We start from the raw sequence: 15142 nt of genomic DNA on the forward strand, positions 1-15142 counted from the left end.
ATAGGTTTTTCCTCATATCCATGTGGAACTTGCTGTGTTCCACATGAACATGAGGGGCCACTCCAGCTGTTCCCTGTCTTGAACTAGGAAGTCAAGAACTGTACAAAGTACTCCAGATACCATTCAGCATAAGCCTCACCAGAACAAAAGGGAAGGGGATGATCACCTCCTGCCAGCTGGCCACGCTCTTTTTAATGCACCCCAGAATCCCATTGGCCTTCTTGGCCACAGGAGCACACTGCTGGCTCACAGTCCTCAGACACCTCTCCTCCATAACCTTTCAGAGATGACAGAGAGTGGTTCATCAACCAGATCTGTCAGCTCCCTCACCACTCATGAGTGCATCCTTTAGGAGCTTATGGATTTGTGTGTGTTGATTCTGCCCAGAATCATAGAACCAGAATGGTTTAGGTTGAAAGGGACTGTAAGTATCATCTAGATCCAGCCCCCTGCTATGGGCGGGGTGGTCAGCCAGCAGATCAGGCTGCGTGGGGTCCCATATTCATCTCATATTTCTCCAGGCATGGGGCATTGACAACCCTTCTGGGCAGCCTGTGCCAGTGCCTCACCACCCCATGTGTTTGTTTGTTTTCTTTTGTTTTGTTTTCCCATCTGAGTTTTTCCATGAGCTCCTTGCAAATCCCTACAGGTCTTCTGCCAGCTTTATCTGATTTCTTGCAGATGCACTGATATTGAGGTTGGAGGAAGTGGTGCTTGAGTGCCAACCACCTTTTACTTTCCAGTGGGCCCCCTTACCTTCCAACACTCTGTTCTCTTCAGTGCTGAAGAATATTTGGGCTGGGTATATGACATTGGAACTTAGTACTGGTTTGCAAGAATTTTGTTGCCACTTTAAGCAATGATAAATCAGGCCATAGTTCTGCCGGGTACTTGCTGGAGGTACGTGATTCTGCAAGCATGGTGAGCAGGCTCTGTTCATTGCTGGTGCAAATGCAGAACTAATGGTGTGACTGTGTTGAAAAGGAGTGATTTGTAGCTGAGAGTTTATCAAATAGTCTTACTCTGCTCCTCATATCATTTGTTGTTACTCAGATTACCAATCAGATCAGCTGACTCATGCTGACTCCTGCACTGATTGTGTGCACAGCAAACCAATCAGTATGAAGTAAATAATAATTAAAAAGCCGCTACATTTAAAATACTACACCAGAGTTTTGTTGCTCACTGCTAAGTATCTCTTTTATTTCTTTCTCTTTCCTTTAGATTAATGCATCACTTGGAGGAAAAGGCAATTTGTATGTAAAGTGCAGTCATGAATTGTGTATGAATTTTTGATTTTACAGGATTTTGATCAACCAATTGCTTGGCAAAAAGCTTTATACACTGGATGCTGGTCAGCATAAGGAGAAAGTCTGTATTCTGCTCTGGAACAGAAGTGTTTTTTAGCTGGTTTTGTCTGCCCTGTAAAAGGAAGCACTGTGTGTTTCTGGGGAGAAGGGCTGACTGTATTTCTGTTTGGTGTGACTCCCCAGAAAGCCATACTTTCTATTACTGCTTCTATAATAACTAGACTTCCAGGTGCCAGCTTTGAGTGACAAATCACTGGCATCTCTTGGGGAAAATTCAGCAGAGTTTGTAAAACTTTTCATTACAGTATTTGCTCTCTCAGGAAAATGTTTTGCCTGAACCACTGAGAGCCTTGCACATTTTTTTTTAAAGACTCTGCCATGAAATACTAATTCTTTTGCTGTTTAAAGAGGTTATAATTATTAATCACACTGAATGAAGGCTTTGATCTCTGAGTTTGAGTTACTTCTAAGCAGATAAAAGGGTATCTCATAGGATATCAGATCATCTGTGTAGATGATTTAAGATGTTCTTATTCCAACAGTTCAAAGACCATATTAAACACGAGCAGCACGGAACTGTGCTGTGAATCTCACCATGCTGCTGTGATCACCAGCCTTGTCTGTATTTGCAGGAGTGTGGTTTGAGAAGGAGCAGCCACCATCTGAGAACTCTCCAATGGGACCGAATATCTGTCCTTACACAGTCAGGGCTACAAAGATCAAACAGCCATAGGATGGCTTGGGTAGGAAGAGATCCTAGAGAACACTCAGCTCCAACCCCTGCCATGGGCTGGCTGCCACCCACTGGGCGCCCACAGCCCCATCCAGCCTGGCCTTCAGCACCTCCAGGGATGGGGCACCCACAAATCTTACTTGTTTGCTTCGTTACATTAGTTTTTAACATTTTAAGAAGTTTTCTTAACTAAAAGCACTTCATTTTCATCTGTGGCTAAAGCTTACAGAGGGTTTTCTGTAAAACAGCAAATGAAGAAAGGTTTTCTGCACATGAATATGTGCTAAATTGTTATAGAGAATTTATATGCCTGTCAAATTTATAAGCACTGATACAGCTTCATAGGATCGCTGAAGTAGGTGAACATGCCCCTTGCACAGGAGGTAGTTAAAGATGAATTGAGAAACCCATTCCTTACTAAGAAAGGGAGGTGAAGTGGTTAATTCATGCAGCAGCATAACAAACACAACTCTGGGAGCACAAACACCAAATTAAAAACTGACTACGAAGTCCTGCAGTTGAGACCTGGTAATATGACACTTAATGCTTATCACAAAGTCAACCTGCTACATATGGTGATAAAAATGTTTATCTTCCTAATGAAAAAATCTAAATGCTAAGATGCCGCAGGTTTGTTTTCTTAGGTTACTTTTTGTTTGCTTCCTGTTTTACGGTCCTCTTTTTTGCCATTAATGTAAAAAATATGTTAACAGGATATAGAAGAAGCTTGGGGAAATCTGAAGTTAGTAAAGGCTGAGCTGTCTACCACCAGTTAATCAAACTGACTGCAGGGAAAGACTGTGGAAACGTAACTGTAAATATTTCTATGTTATTAAATCGTAGAGCACAAGTAATCATCTCTGTTAAAAAATGCACGTTATTACAGTGCACCATTGCTTTCTTAACTGTTGAAAAATGTCATCCCCTCCCATGGGATCTATCTTGATTGCTGCTAGACTCAAATATGAGTGTTTTTTTTTGTTTTGTTTTGTTTTTTTTTTTAATTAATTTTCTATCTCATGGCTCTGCAAAACTCTTCTTGAATCCATGATCTTCCATCTCATCTTCTTGAGATTTGGGCTTTCAAAAGCCTTCAACCTGTGTGAAAACCTAATTGCTGAGAACGGCACTAGGTTATATCACAATTGGGTGATAGTTAATCCATTTTATTCCATAGACTGTAATCTGAGGCATCAGGCTTAAGGTCCACAGTTTAATACTGTCTTGTTGGAGTGATATATTCACTTAAGCACAATAGTGAAACTGCTTCAAATTTAGATTAGTTTAGCTATTAAATTTTCCAGTCTATGTACTACTTACTGATTACTGATGTGTTTATAAACAGAGTAATTGTAATTGTTAACATATGCAGTCTGGATAAAGTTAGTGTTTCATGCTTGGGTGGAAATAAAGCTCTTAAATTGTGTCCACACTAGGGGGCTGTGTTGCTTTAACAACGTCAGTTTCAAAATGCTGTATACCAAGAGCAGAACCAGAGCTGTATAAACAAGTTACAGGCACATTTATTTCCTGCTTAAAAAGCGCTTGGAAAGGAATAATAAAAGGGAATGACTTGCAATTTAGAGAAACATAAAGTAGGAGCAAGGACATTTTATTACATGTATACTTAGGTGAGACACTGAAGTTTAACGATGAAGAGTTGAACTTCTTGTCCTGACTTGAGATGAGTGAATCCTGGTTGCTTCAGTCCCAAAGTAGCCCCTGAGATGAAGGACACAGAGCTCAGCTTGGTGCTGACCTGCACCAGTTTCTTTCAATTCCTGCAGTGTTGTGAGGTTGTTCTGTTACAAATACAGGCAATCCTTAACCCATTTTTTAGGAAGCTCTGCTCTGTCTCCCAAGCAAGATTAAGATTAGTTGTTTAGTTGTTTTTCATCTTACTTGGCAGACCTCATCAGAACATTCATAACAACAGATACAGGAAACAGAATGGATGCAGCATTAACAAATGAACAGAAGGAAGTGCTGTGTAAAAAAAAAAGGCATTTCAAAGAAATAGGTTTACTGAGGAGCTGGAGTCTTTACTAATTACCATTGAAATGTTAATATTGTTCGAAGGAAGTTAAAATGTCTACCAAACCGTCTACCACAGTAGGGCCCTATTTAGACAACAGTTCCTTTTAAATTCCTGAGCCTATTGTTTTATGTTATTTATGTGCCTTAAGACCTAGAGCTCACTAATAGGAAGAGTATTAGAATTCAGGGGATATTTAGTGCTTTCAGACTTGTCTCTTCTTACTGAATACTGGTGCCAGGTCACACAGAATCACAGGATCATAGAATCACAAGGTTGGAAAGGACCTACAAGATCATCTAGTCCAACCATCCTCCCATTACCATAGCTACAGCAAACCACTAAACCAGATCTCATAGCTCCTCATCCAGACACCTCATGAACACTGCCAGGGACAGCAACTGTGTTAGAGAGCTCTCTTAGCTTCTTGTAGCATCAGAATAGTTCTCTTTATTGTCTTCAACGTGCATCTTATACAACATTCACTTACAAGCAAGATGTACCTGTCCTTCTAACAGTTCCTCTAAACAGTTAATTGGTCCCAGCTTCTCCCAAACAGCAGTGATAAAGGATGAAATGTTTCTTAAAAGTAACAGGATTAACAATGCATATCAAAAGAATGTTCTGTCTACCCTTGGACACAGACACTGCTTGCTCTTTGTCTCATGCTCTGGTCTTCCAGGGCTTCACAGTGGTAAGGTCTATCAAAGAGTCTGATAAGCTCTTTGGCGTCTCACTCACAGTTACATCTTCCCCCACACTCTGAGAAAAAAAGTTCCTTCTTATGTCTAGTCTAAACTTCTTCTGATACAACATGTGGCCATTTCCATGATAACAGAGCATCCGTTGTTTCACTGATCAGCCTGCATACATCTTCCAAAACTGGAACGGTTGTATCTGCTTTGCAGGATAGGTTTAACAAACACTGCAGCAATTCTGTGCTCTCTTTGTTTTAAGAGTATGTCTCTACATATGGGACCTTGGCAGGTTTGGTTTGAGCAGCAGATGCAGAAGAGCTTCATGTGATACAGCAAATCCAAGTGCAAGATCTTACACCTGGGTCATGGCAGCCCCTGCTACCAGTACAAGTGGGCAGAAGTAAAGATGGAGCACAGCCCTGCCAAAAGAGACCTGGGGATACTGCTGGTTGGGAAGCATGACATGAGCCAGCAGTGTGCCCTCACAGCCCAGGAAGCCAACCATGTCCTGGGCTGCATCAAAAGAAGCATGGCCAGCAGGATGAGGGAGCTGGTTATAGTACCTGTAAGAGCCTTTTTTATCCTTCTTTCTGTCCCTTGCCAAATCCAGTTCCTATTGGGCCTTGGCTTTCCTAATGCAGTTCCTACACAGCCTAGCAGCTTCCTTATATTTCTCCTAGGATAACTGTCCCTGCTTCCACTGTCTGTGCATTTTCTTCTTGTTCTTAGTTTTCTTCTGTACTTCAGTTTGACCAGCAGGTCCTGGTTCAGCCATGCTGGTTTCTTGCCTTCCTTTCCTGACTTCTTACATCTGAGGCTGGAGAGCTCTTGTGCCCTGAGGAAAGCTTCCTTAAAGATCTGCCAGCTCTGCCATGTACCCTTGCTCATGGGGACAGGATTCCAGGGTGTTTTCTTGACTCCCTGAAGAGCTGGAATTTAGTTTTACAAAAATTTAGAATCCTAATTTTACTTTTTGCTTGTCTCAAATCCCTCCAGAGCATGAACTCAACCATAGAATGGTCACTGCAGCCTTGGCAGCCTCCAATTCTAATGTCACCATTCAGTTCACTCACCTTTTGAAGGGACAAGCTCTTCACATACTATTCTTTCTAGATGTAGAAGGCTCTCCCTCTTTCTTTCCTTTCTTGCCTGTCCCTTCTGAACATCTTGTAGCTGGTGATAGCCACACTCCAGTCATGGGAATCATCCCACCAGGTTTCAGTGATGGTAGCTACATTCATGATTTTACATCATGATCAATAGCACAGTGGATTCCAATTCTTCCTGCTTATTGCGTGTTATTGCGCAATATTGCTTATTGCGTGGGGGGGGCCCACGGGGTGGCTTCCCCTGTCACGGGCATAGGTAAATCTAAGTAACCCGTGACATGGTGCACGGTGGCGCAGTGGTTAAAGACGCCGCCTTGCAACACTGGGGCCCGGAGTTCGAATCCCCCCTGTGGCGCAAGTGGTAGAAGTGCCGCTCTGCTACACAGAGGCTCGAATCCCGGGGGCTGGACTCGATGATCTCTAAGGTCCCTTCCAACCTGCACAAAACTATGAAACTATGAAACTATGGTGTAGAGGCATTTCAGCTAGTCAGCTGCTCTTAACTTCTTGGAGGTTACCTCCTTAATTCCTTTGAATTATTTACATTTGGTTTCCCTGTTGCCTTCATTATCATAGCATGCAGAAGTTTGAGGCTAGCATCTCGTTCCTCCAATGTAGCTAGGCTGCTCTGCATCTTCTTGTGAGCATGCTGGCTGTCACCCCCCTCCCCTTTCACATCTAATTAAAAGCCTTGTCACTGAAACCTGCCAGCTCCTGGCAGGGGCTCATTTCTCCGTTTGAGACAGCTGAGACCCATCTGCAGCCATCAGGCCAGGCACCGAGTAAACTGCCCATGGTCAACCCCCCCCTAGATTCTTACATTTACACCAGCCTTTCAGCCATGTATGTATGAGATGGGTTTTTCCTGCTCCTCTTAGTGTCCTTCCCTGCCACTGAAAGTATAGAGGAAAATAAAATCTGTATACCTGCTTCATCAGCAAACCACTGCAGTCCCCTGAAATACTTTTGTATAGTCTTCCAGGTTCTCAACAGTTTCATTGCTGCCAACCTGAACTATCAGTAAAGCATAATAACCAGAATGGTGAAGCAGACAAGGGAGTCTTTGACCCAGTCCCCAGGAGGCAGCACACATCCCTGTGGGTAGGGTCTGGCCAACACATAGGGCTCTCTGTTGCTACTCAGAAGGGAGTTGCCCTTGACAGTTACCCTTCTCTGTTATTTGGCAGAGGGAGTCTTGAGTCACAGAGTAGACCTTGCTGCCCTGGACAACATAGGTGGACCTTCCACAACATCCTGACTTACCTGTCCCTCAAACATACCATGAATTGGCACCTGGGGAGGCAAGCTAGAGATCAGGGGGGTTTCTTGCAATGTACTCTTCCCACTAATTTGATAAATAACATACATGCCTGGATCTAAAAATTAGTTTTACTTTCTTATTCCGTTGTATGCCAAAGAGAGAAAATGATTACTGTTTGCTGCTTCCTTTATTTTTGTTGACAAAATGTTATACTCAACACTTTTTCTCACTGCTTAATTTTATGGTTTTTTTAATATATATCTTAAGAGGAAACTGTATTTTTGCAATGCCCTCTTTCCCTGCTAACTTTAATCCTTAGCTACCAAAGAAGATTAATAATCCCCATATGTTAGCTGCAGAAGTTTAATAAACAAAGCTTAATTAAAACAAGAGAAACACAATAAACCCAAAGAGTTCTGATTTAGCCCTACAGATTTATGCCATTTTTCTTTTTTGCTGTGTGTTTTAGAAAATGGGGGTGGGGAAAGGCCTGGAAGAGAATTTCAGGTTTTTATATTTAATTGAACTAACAGCTTGTGCTGACAAGTAATAAATAACAGTGACACAGAGTGACTAAATAAATTGGTTTCCTCAAACAGTGATTCATTTGCTGTCTCTTATTGCCATCAGGTTAAGAGACAGCTTCTTTTTGTCAGCCTACAGGAGGAGTATTTGATAGTGTAACAGCTTTCTTTCCATTCCAGTCACCACAGCCTTTTTACATGCAAGGAATTAGTACAAATAAAAATGCAGCAACCGAGCAAAACTTGTGCTGCTCACCAAGTTACAAAACCAAAACCAAACCAACCAACCAACCAAATAACAACAACAGAAACAAACAAAACCCCAACAATTATAAACACCCAAACCAACTAACTAAATCTCTGCAAAATCAGTTATCAAGAAAGCATCTAGCTGTGATCCAGTGCACTTTATAGGAAGAGAACCTAGCTGATAGGCAGAGTTGTTAGTTTTGTGGAAGAAAGATGGCTGGTACTGAATCATGTAGTGTCCATGATCTCAGCAGGCTTCTGCTTGGCACTCATCATTCAAGGACAGGATGAGTACAGGCCACATTCTCACTAAAATTCTTTGCTGTCAGACCTGTACCCACCTACAAAATGGATAGATCAGTTTTTCAAGGGCACACCCAGCTTTTCTGACCTTTCCATTGCGCAGCCCAGTTGCAGGAAGAGAAAGCAGCCTTGAATGAATAAAGCTGCAGTGAAATTTATGGGGTGAAGGTACCTTGCACATCTAATTCAGACTGAAGGATTTATTGCATTTGCTGTGCTGACATTCTGTTTGTTTCTTATGCTGGACTCATTTCAGGACTGTGGTTGTGAATAGACTATCTGGTCAAAAGACTATTTTCCATCAAAGATAATTGGAGCCGCTGGGATAGTAACCCTGCAGAGGAGAGGCTGGAAGTTCACAAGTTGCCCTTATGGCTGGTGGCCTGTTGCAAAAGTCTTTGCTTACTCTGACCTATTGCAACACTGGAGACTGATGTCTCCCAAGCCTTCAGAGCAGCTCAGCCTTGTACCCACTCGGTACTCACTCGGTATCCACACAGCTCTTAGGAACAGGAGGCACTGACCAAAAGGGGGGAACTCAAACATACTTGCCCTCCAAGATTGAGCTGCTCTTGCCATACGGCTGTGTAAATGTTACGGAAGGCATTTTAAATGCCCAGAAGGCATCCTCAGGGTTTTTTCACAGCAAAAACATGCCTATGAGGAATTAATTATTTTGCCAGAACTCATTTATTCACTTGCTTGCCATGCTAACATCTCTAATAGAACTGAAGAAACATCCAGCATAGGCTACAATATGAAGACAGATGTTTGTTACTTATTTTGAATTAATTTTAAGACTGAATCTTACTCTGAATGACACTGTGTTGCTAGAACAGGTGCTGACTGCAGCTCCTGCCTGTAGCTCAGCACTAGAACTTCATGCAGTATTAACACACCTCTCTAACCATGCTGTTACTCTCTCAAATGGTTGTGCTTTGTACCTGCAGGTATTGGTATCAGATTTTGAGATAATTACTGCTCTCTTCTCTTGTGTGTGTAATTCTTAGAGCTGTTATCTGCCTCTCACATTTACCTAACCTTCCGATTCATCTTTACACCTGGTTGTCATGAAGCTGTGAAGGGCAGTTCTGCTCTGCAAAGAATTGGTTTAAGACAGGGAAACAATAAAAGACTGTTATGCATGCACTCGGTTGGATATGCTGCTGCAGTGCCTTGACAACAAACACAAATTTAGCTCCTTTAGTGAAACTGACAAGCTGCAGTGCTAACAACATAGCACCTTTCTAACACAGAAAGATGCTTTCTGACCCAGGTACATTTCTTTCTCTTTATACATTGCAAAACTGGAGTCATGAAGCCTGATTTGTTGATGATCTGTGTTTTGTTGTCTCTGTAGACCTATATCACAGGAAATCACAGAATCTCTTACTGTTGGTAGAACTGAACATACCTCTTTTGCATCTAAGGGAGAAAATAATTCTCTTTTTTGAGTGAACTCTAAAATCTATAAAGCTTCTCAGTCCAGTGCATTAATTTAGGCCTTGCAGGTTTGCCTCTGATGCTGCAGCAGGTACAGGAAACACTAATGAGGTCTTTTTAGGGACAGAATTCATGCACCAATGCAGTGCAGTTATCTCCATCCTCAAGCTCAAATCAGTGTTTGTTCTTTCCTTTACCATTCCTTTGCCTGCTTATCTGACCTCCTTGTTCACATCTCTCTGGTTTTAGGCTATGGATCCATCCTTCTGTGAGAGCATCTTTAGCACTCTTCTGTTCTGGTCTGCCTGAGGTAACTTCCTAAATAACTAGAAATCTTTCCTTTGTCTTTGGCATTTCTGACAGTTCTTGGGGTATTGCCAAGGTTCATGTGAAGGAAAACAATAACTACAAATAACCTCCTTACCTTCCAAACACTTTCCCTGTCCCTTTCTCTTTCTTGCCCTTTCTCCTCTCCCATTGTGAAGCGCAACCTATTTGTAATGAGCCCAATCTCTCCCTTGGTTAATGAGAACAGAAAGGATTGTGTTGTTCACAGACAAGTATTTTATTGGCAGCAGCTAAAGGCTGTTAACATGCTTTTTGGTCTGCAGGGAAAAAGGAATTGAACAGGTGCTTTAAATGTGTTGTAAAAGGAAAGAATGGGGATAAATATTGTACAGAGAATTGTTGGTTTAGTGACTGAGGTTGTTACATTCAGTGAGGTTGATAATCCCATTTTGTGGTGTTTTGATATAATGTTGTCCTTACAGCAAAACTGAAAACATCTGATACACATCTACATTTGGAAAAATACACTTTTGTAACTCCTTAAGGCAACAGAGCTCTTCTTAGATTCCAGTATAGAAAAGTTGGCTTTCTGTTGCCTGCAGTTGATATTTGACTTGACAGAAATGAAAACAAATGTCTTAGTACTTTGCCCAAAGGGTGCAAATCTCCAAGCTTGAAGAAAAGCTAATCATGAGATGCACAAGGAATAAATGGCATTAAAAATCTCTTTAGTAATGAAGGGTCCACATTACTCTTACTAAAGGTCAGAAAAGTGAAAGTATCTTTCCAGCAGCTCAGCACTTTCCTTTTTGAAGAACTGCAGTGCTCCACATCACGGTTTCTGTATTGTATCACCTCCCTGCAGCATGCCCTGTTGCTCCACGAGATGATCTAATTTCTGAATGACTACCATATCATTCTGGACATTTAACAAGGAGATTTGCGAGTTAGCTTGTGTGCATATATTATTAAATAAAGTAAAAATAATTGCCTGAACAGTGTTGTGCCTGTTCGTACCATATGAAGCTCTGGCTCAATATTTCTGTTTCATTTGATGTATTTCAGTTATTGAAAATATTTATTTTGTTAACGCTTCTCATGAATGTGCTGCTGTCACGTCTGGATGCAATTTGCTGAACCATCTGCAAAGAATGAATAGCAGCTCTCTAAATAACTTATTAGTCTGCCTAAATTTGTATGCCATCCTCATTGCAAAATCTGACTGAGGGATGGTTTCTTCTGTCCAGTTTTCGGCCTACTGTTACTACAGAACTGCATGTTCTTCTAACTCAGAACAGCAGCAAAAATGTTGGCTTGCTGTGAAGGTTTTGCTGTATTAATAGAGTGTTTTCAGGTGAAGAAAGAGAATTAGAGCAACCCGCTACTATTTATGTGGGTGCGGATAGGCACTAGCATGTACATATGCATGTACACCAGTAAGAAGATTCTGTTTCTTATTTTTACCAGTAGGTGGAAGTAACAAAGACAATCTTTGGGAAAGCTGGAAACAACACAGGATACTGTAAATTTAGAGTGGGATCCTAAACACACAGAATTCCTGTGTCATCTACACACTGATTAACTTCCCCAGCCATGGGCAGATTGTCTGAGGCAGATTCTCAGGTCTTCACACTGGTGTGTTTTTGTCCCAGAGAAGCCTGTGGCATACAGGTATAGGGCATACTTTGCACTAAATGGGTGGGCTTTAAGGTTCCTTCCACCCGAGCCATTCTATGGTTCTACTATATTGGCTTATCGGTTCGCTCAGTAAGGTCTAAATTAGCTCATTTGGAATCCGGGAGTGAGATTGCCATTGAGGGAGTGTTTCAAGGAAAACAAGCAAACAAACTTCTCTACTTTGAGCTACTTTCATCCAGAATCTGCAGCTCTTTGGAGCCTCTGAAAGGTATTACCCTTAAGGAAATCTGGTAGTCATCATAGGTGTCACAAATTGCTTTAAGTGAAGAATGAAAGTATTACAAGATCCAGATATTATAATGAAAAATTAAAATGTAATTAAAAAAAAGGAAAAAAAAAAGAAAAAAAGGATTGCTATAAATCCCACACCACCAGCAAGATTTATTTTCTCTAAATATTTCTGTCCCTATGTAAGGGTATGATTCATGCAGCAATCCTAGGCTTAGTTTAGGTTTTTGAATGTTTTGGAAGATCCAGGCACAAAGTAATAATAATAAATGCAATTGATCTCTGAATTCTTCTAGAGAATCCTCAAGCAGTGAAAAGAATGTGTAAAGAGAACTAAGAAATTGGTTTTCCTTGCTTTTGAGCTTGTTTTTAGTCATTGGTTTTTAATTTCTTGGGCAGGAATTTTTTCTTCAGTTCTTCAGTTTTCCTTCAGATTTGGCCTTTTACAGATGGCTTTTTTTTTTTTTTTCCCATTTTTTCTTTTTTCCTTGCATTGATGAACAATAGACCAAGTTATAACTTTCACAGTGCATTCCAGAGGCAGTTTCTCCAGGTGCTGACTGCAGCTCTAGATGTCAGCTCCGCTGACAGATGTAGATGTCAGCTCTAAACCAGGTTAAATCAACTTCTAACTGTCCTGAATAGCTCCATGCTACTAAAGTTATATTTAAAACTGTAGAAGCACATCTCATTTTTACTCAAGGCAGATATTTGACAAGTAAAGAATTTGGCTGCTCTGTATGGTTCTTCTTTAATAAACTGCCCGTAATTTTAAGCTGTGATTCATTTTGTTTATTTTCCACTTGCTTGCCTGTAGAATTGAGTTTTATTGGGGTGCATTAGAAAGAGAGTGGCCAGAATAACATGGGGAGAGATCTTTGCCCTCTACTGTATCACATTTAGACTAACAGCTCTGGGCTCCCCAGTTCAAAAGAGACAGGGATCTCTTAGGAGTCCAGCAGAGGGCCAAAAAGATGTTAAAGGGCATGGAGCATCTCCTGTATGAGGAAAGACTGAGTAACCTGGGTCTGTACAGCCTGGGGAAAATATGACATTTTGGTCTTCCAATATTTAAAGCAAATCTATAAGTATGAGGGAAATCAACTTTTTACTAGTGTTGACAATGATAGGACAAGGGGGAATGGTTTTATAGTAAAGGAGGGGAGATTTATATTAAATGTCAGTGGGAAGTGATGAGAGTGCTGGAACAGATTGCTCACAGTGGCTGTCCCTGAAGATGTTTAAGGCCAGGCTGGATGGGGCCCTGGGCAACCTGGTCTTGTACTCGATTGAGCAATAGGTAACCCTTCCTTTGGTAATGGACTTTGACCCTGATATCCTGTCCAACTCAATATATCCTATGATTCTATGCCTTCAAGCTTTATTCCACAGTTGGGACAAATAAATGCTTAGATTTGGAATATGAGCACACACACAAAAAAACCAATTTTCCTGTGTCAAATGTCTCCAGGAACAGAAACTGTATGAACTGTATAAATTTTGTGAAATTTCTGATAAAACTGCACTTATTCCAGCATCTTAACTGGATGCTAAGACTGTTCATTCCTGATTCCAAAACTTCTGTATCAATTTCACTAGGATGTTACCCTATGCAGAAAATCATAGAGACTGATGAGTATCTCCATTTAATCTGGTGGTGTGTCCCTCAGGCTCCCATTCATGCACTGAGGGCTATCACAGAATCACAGAACTGTAGGAGCTGGAAAGGACTTGTGAAGATCATTCAGTCCTACTTCCTGCTAAAGCAGGTTCTCTACAGCAGGTTGCAGAGGAAAGCATCTAGGAGAGTTTTGAATGTCTCCAGAGAAGAAGCTGCATAACATCTGGGCAACCTGTTCCAATTTATATGGAAACATTCTGTGCCCACCATCCCTTGTCCTGTTACCTCACATTACTGAAAAAAGCCTGTTGTCATCCTCTTTATACTCACTATTCAGATATTTATAAACCTTGATTAAGATCTCCTTCTCCTCCTCAGGCTGAACAGCCCTAGTTCTCTCAGTCTTTTCTCATGAGGGAGACGCTCCAGGCCCCCAAACATCTCTGTGGCTCTCTGCTGGACTCTTTCAAGCAGTTCCCTGTCTTTCATCAACTGAGAAGCCCAGAAATAGGCTGTGCTCAATATGTGTCCTCACGGGGCAGATTAGAAGGAGAGGATCACCTTCCTCAATCTCCTTGCCATGCTTTTTAAATGTACCCCAGGACATCATTCGCATTTGCACTTTTGCCCACCAATCCATCTCTGAGTTTCATGCTGTGCAATAGCCCGACTGCACTATTCACTTAGTTCAGATTTCAAATCACCTTTATTCTTCTTAAATCTGACAGCTTATGCTAACATCTGCATTTGTTTTGTTGCCCTTAAGCTTTTCCTTGCAAGCTTAAACAGTTTCAACAGTTGAGGATCTTTCTCCCACAGTCAACTTTTTATTTTCTTACTTTGCCTTCTGATTTTCCCAGTCTTTATGCAGACACATGGTGGTCATGCTGAGAGCCAATCCTCCCTGCATCTCTTTTTTGTTTCTTTTTACACTCTTCTCAGAGAAGCTGAAGTCTGTTGTGTTTTATTATAGAGCTCGTTAGGCTTTGCCCTGCTATCTTCTGCAGCACCTGTTGCTCTTCAGGAAATGAGTCTCTGGGTACTGTGCTGAGATTGCTGTTTGTATACAGATGCCACACTCTCAGCACCCTGCAGACAAAGCACTGGAGTAAGAACTCACTTTGCCTTGAAATACCTTCTGCTGAAGGTGAACAAAAAGGGGACCACTTGCCCCATGAGTACAAAGTATATCCATCCAGCTAGGAGGCAACATACTCTTACTACTAACAGGGAATTTCTTGAGTTTAGCAACTGCTTTGTATGGTTAGTGCTTGGGTGGGAGCCTTGTTCTTCTTTAAGAGAGTAGCAGATGTATGCAGAGAGTTCCTGTTATTTATTTATTTTTTTTTCCAGGGCAAATCTTACAGGCTGAGGATTGCAGCTTTCATTCATTCCTGAAATTCCAGGACAAGAGCGTCATGGACACATGGAAGAGACTCCAGAGCAAGGCTACCAAGATAATGAAAAGACTAGAGCACTTTTTCCTATGAGACTGAGAGAAATGGGTCTGTTCAGTCTGGTGGAGGGGAAGCAGGGGGATCTCCCCAGTGTCCATCCGTACCTAAAGGGAGGCTGCAAAGAGCACAGTGCCAGGCTCTTTTCAGTGGAACATTTTGACAGGACAAGGCACAGAGGCCACAAA

Source organism: Coturnix japonica, chromosome Z (assembly GCF_054131305.1).
Source record: "Coturnix japonica strain WE chromosome Z, WE-NBRP24, whole genome shotgun sequence".
NCBI classification, from domain to species: domain Eukaryota; kingdom Metazoa; phylum Chordata; class Aves; order Galliformes; family Phasianidae; genus Coturnix; species Coturnix japonica.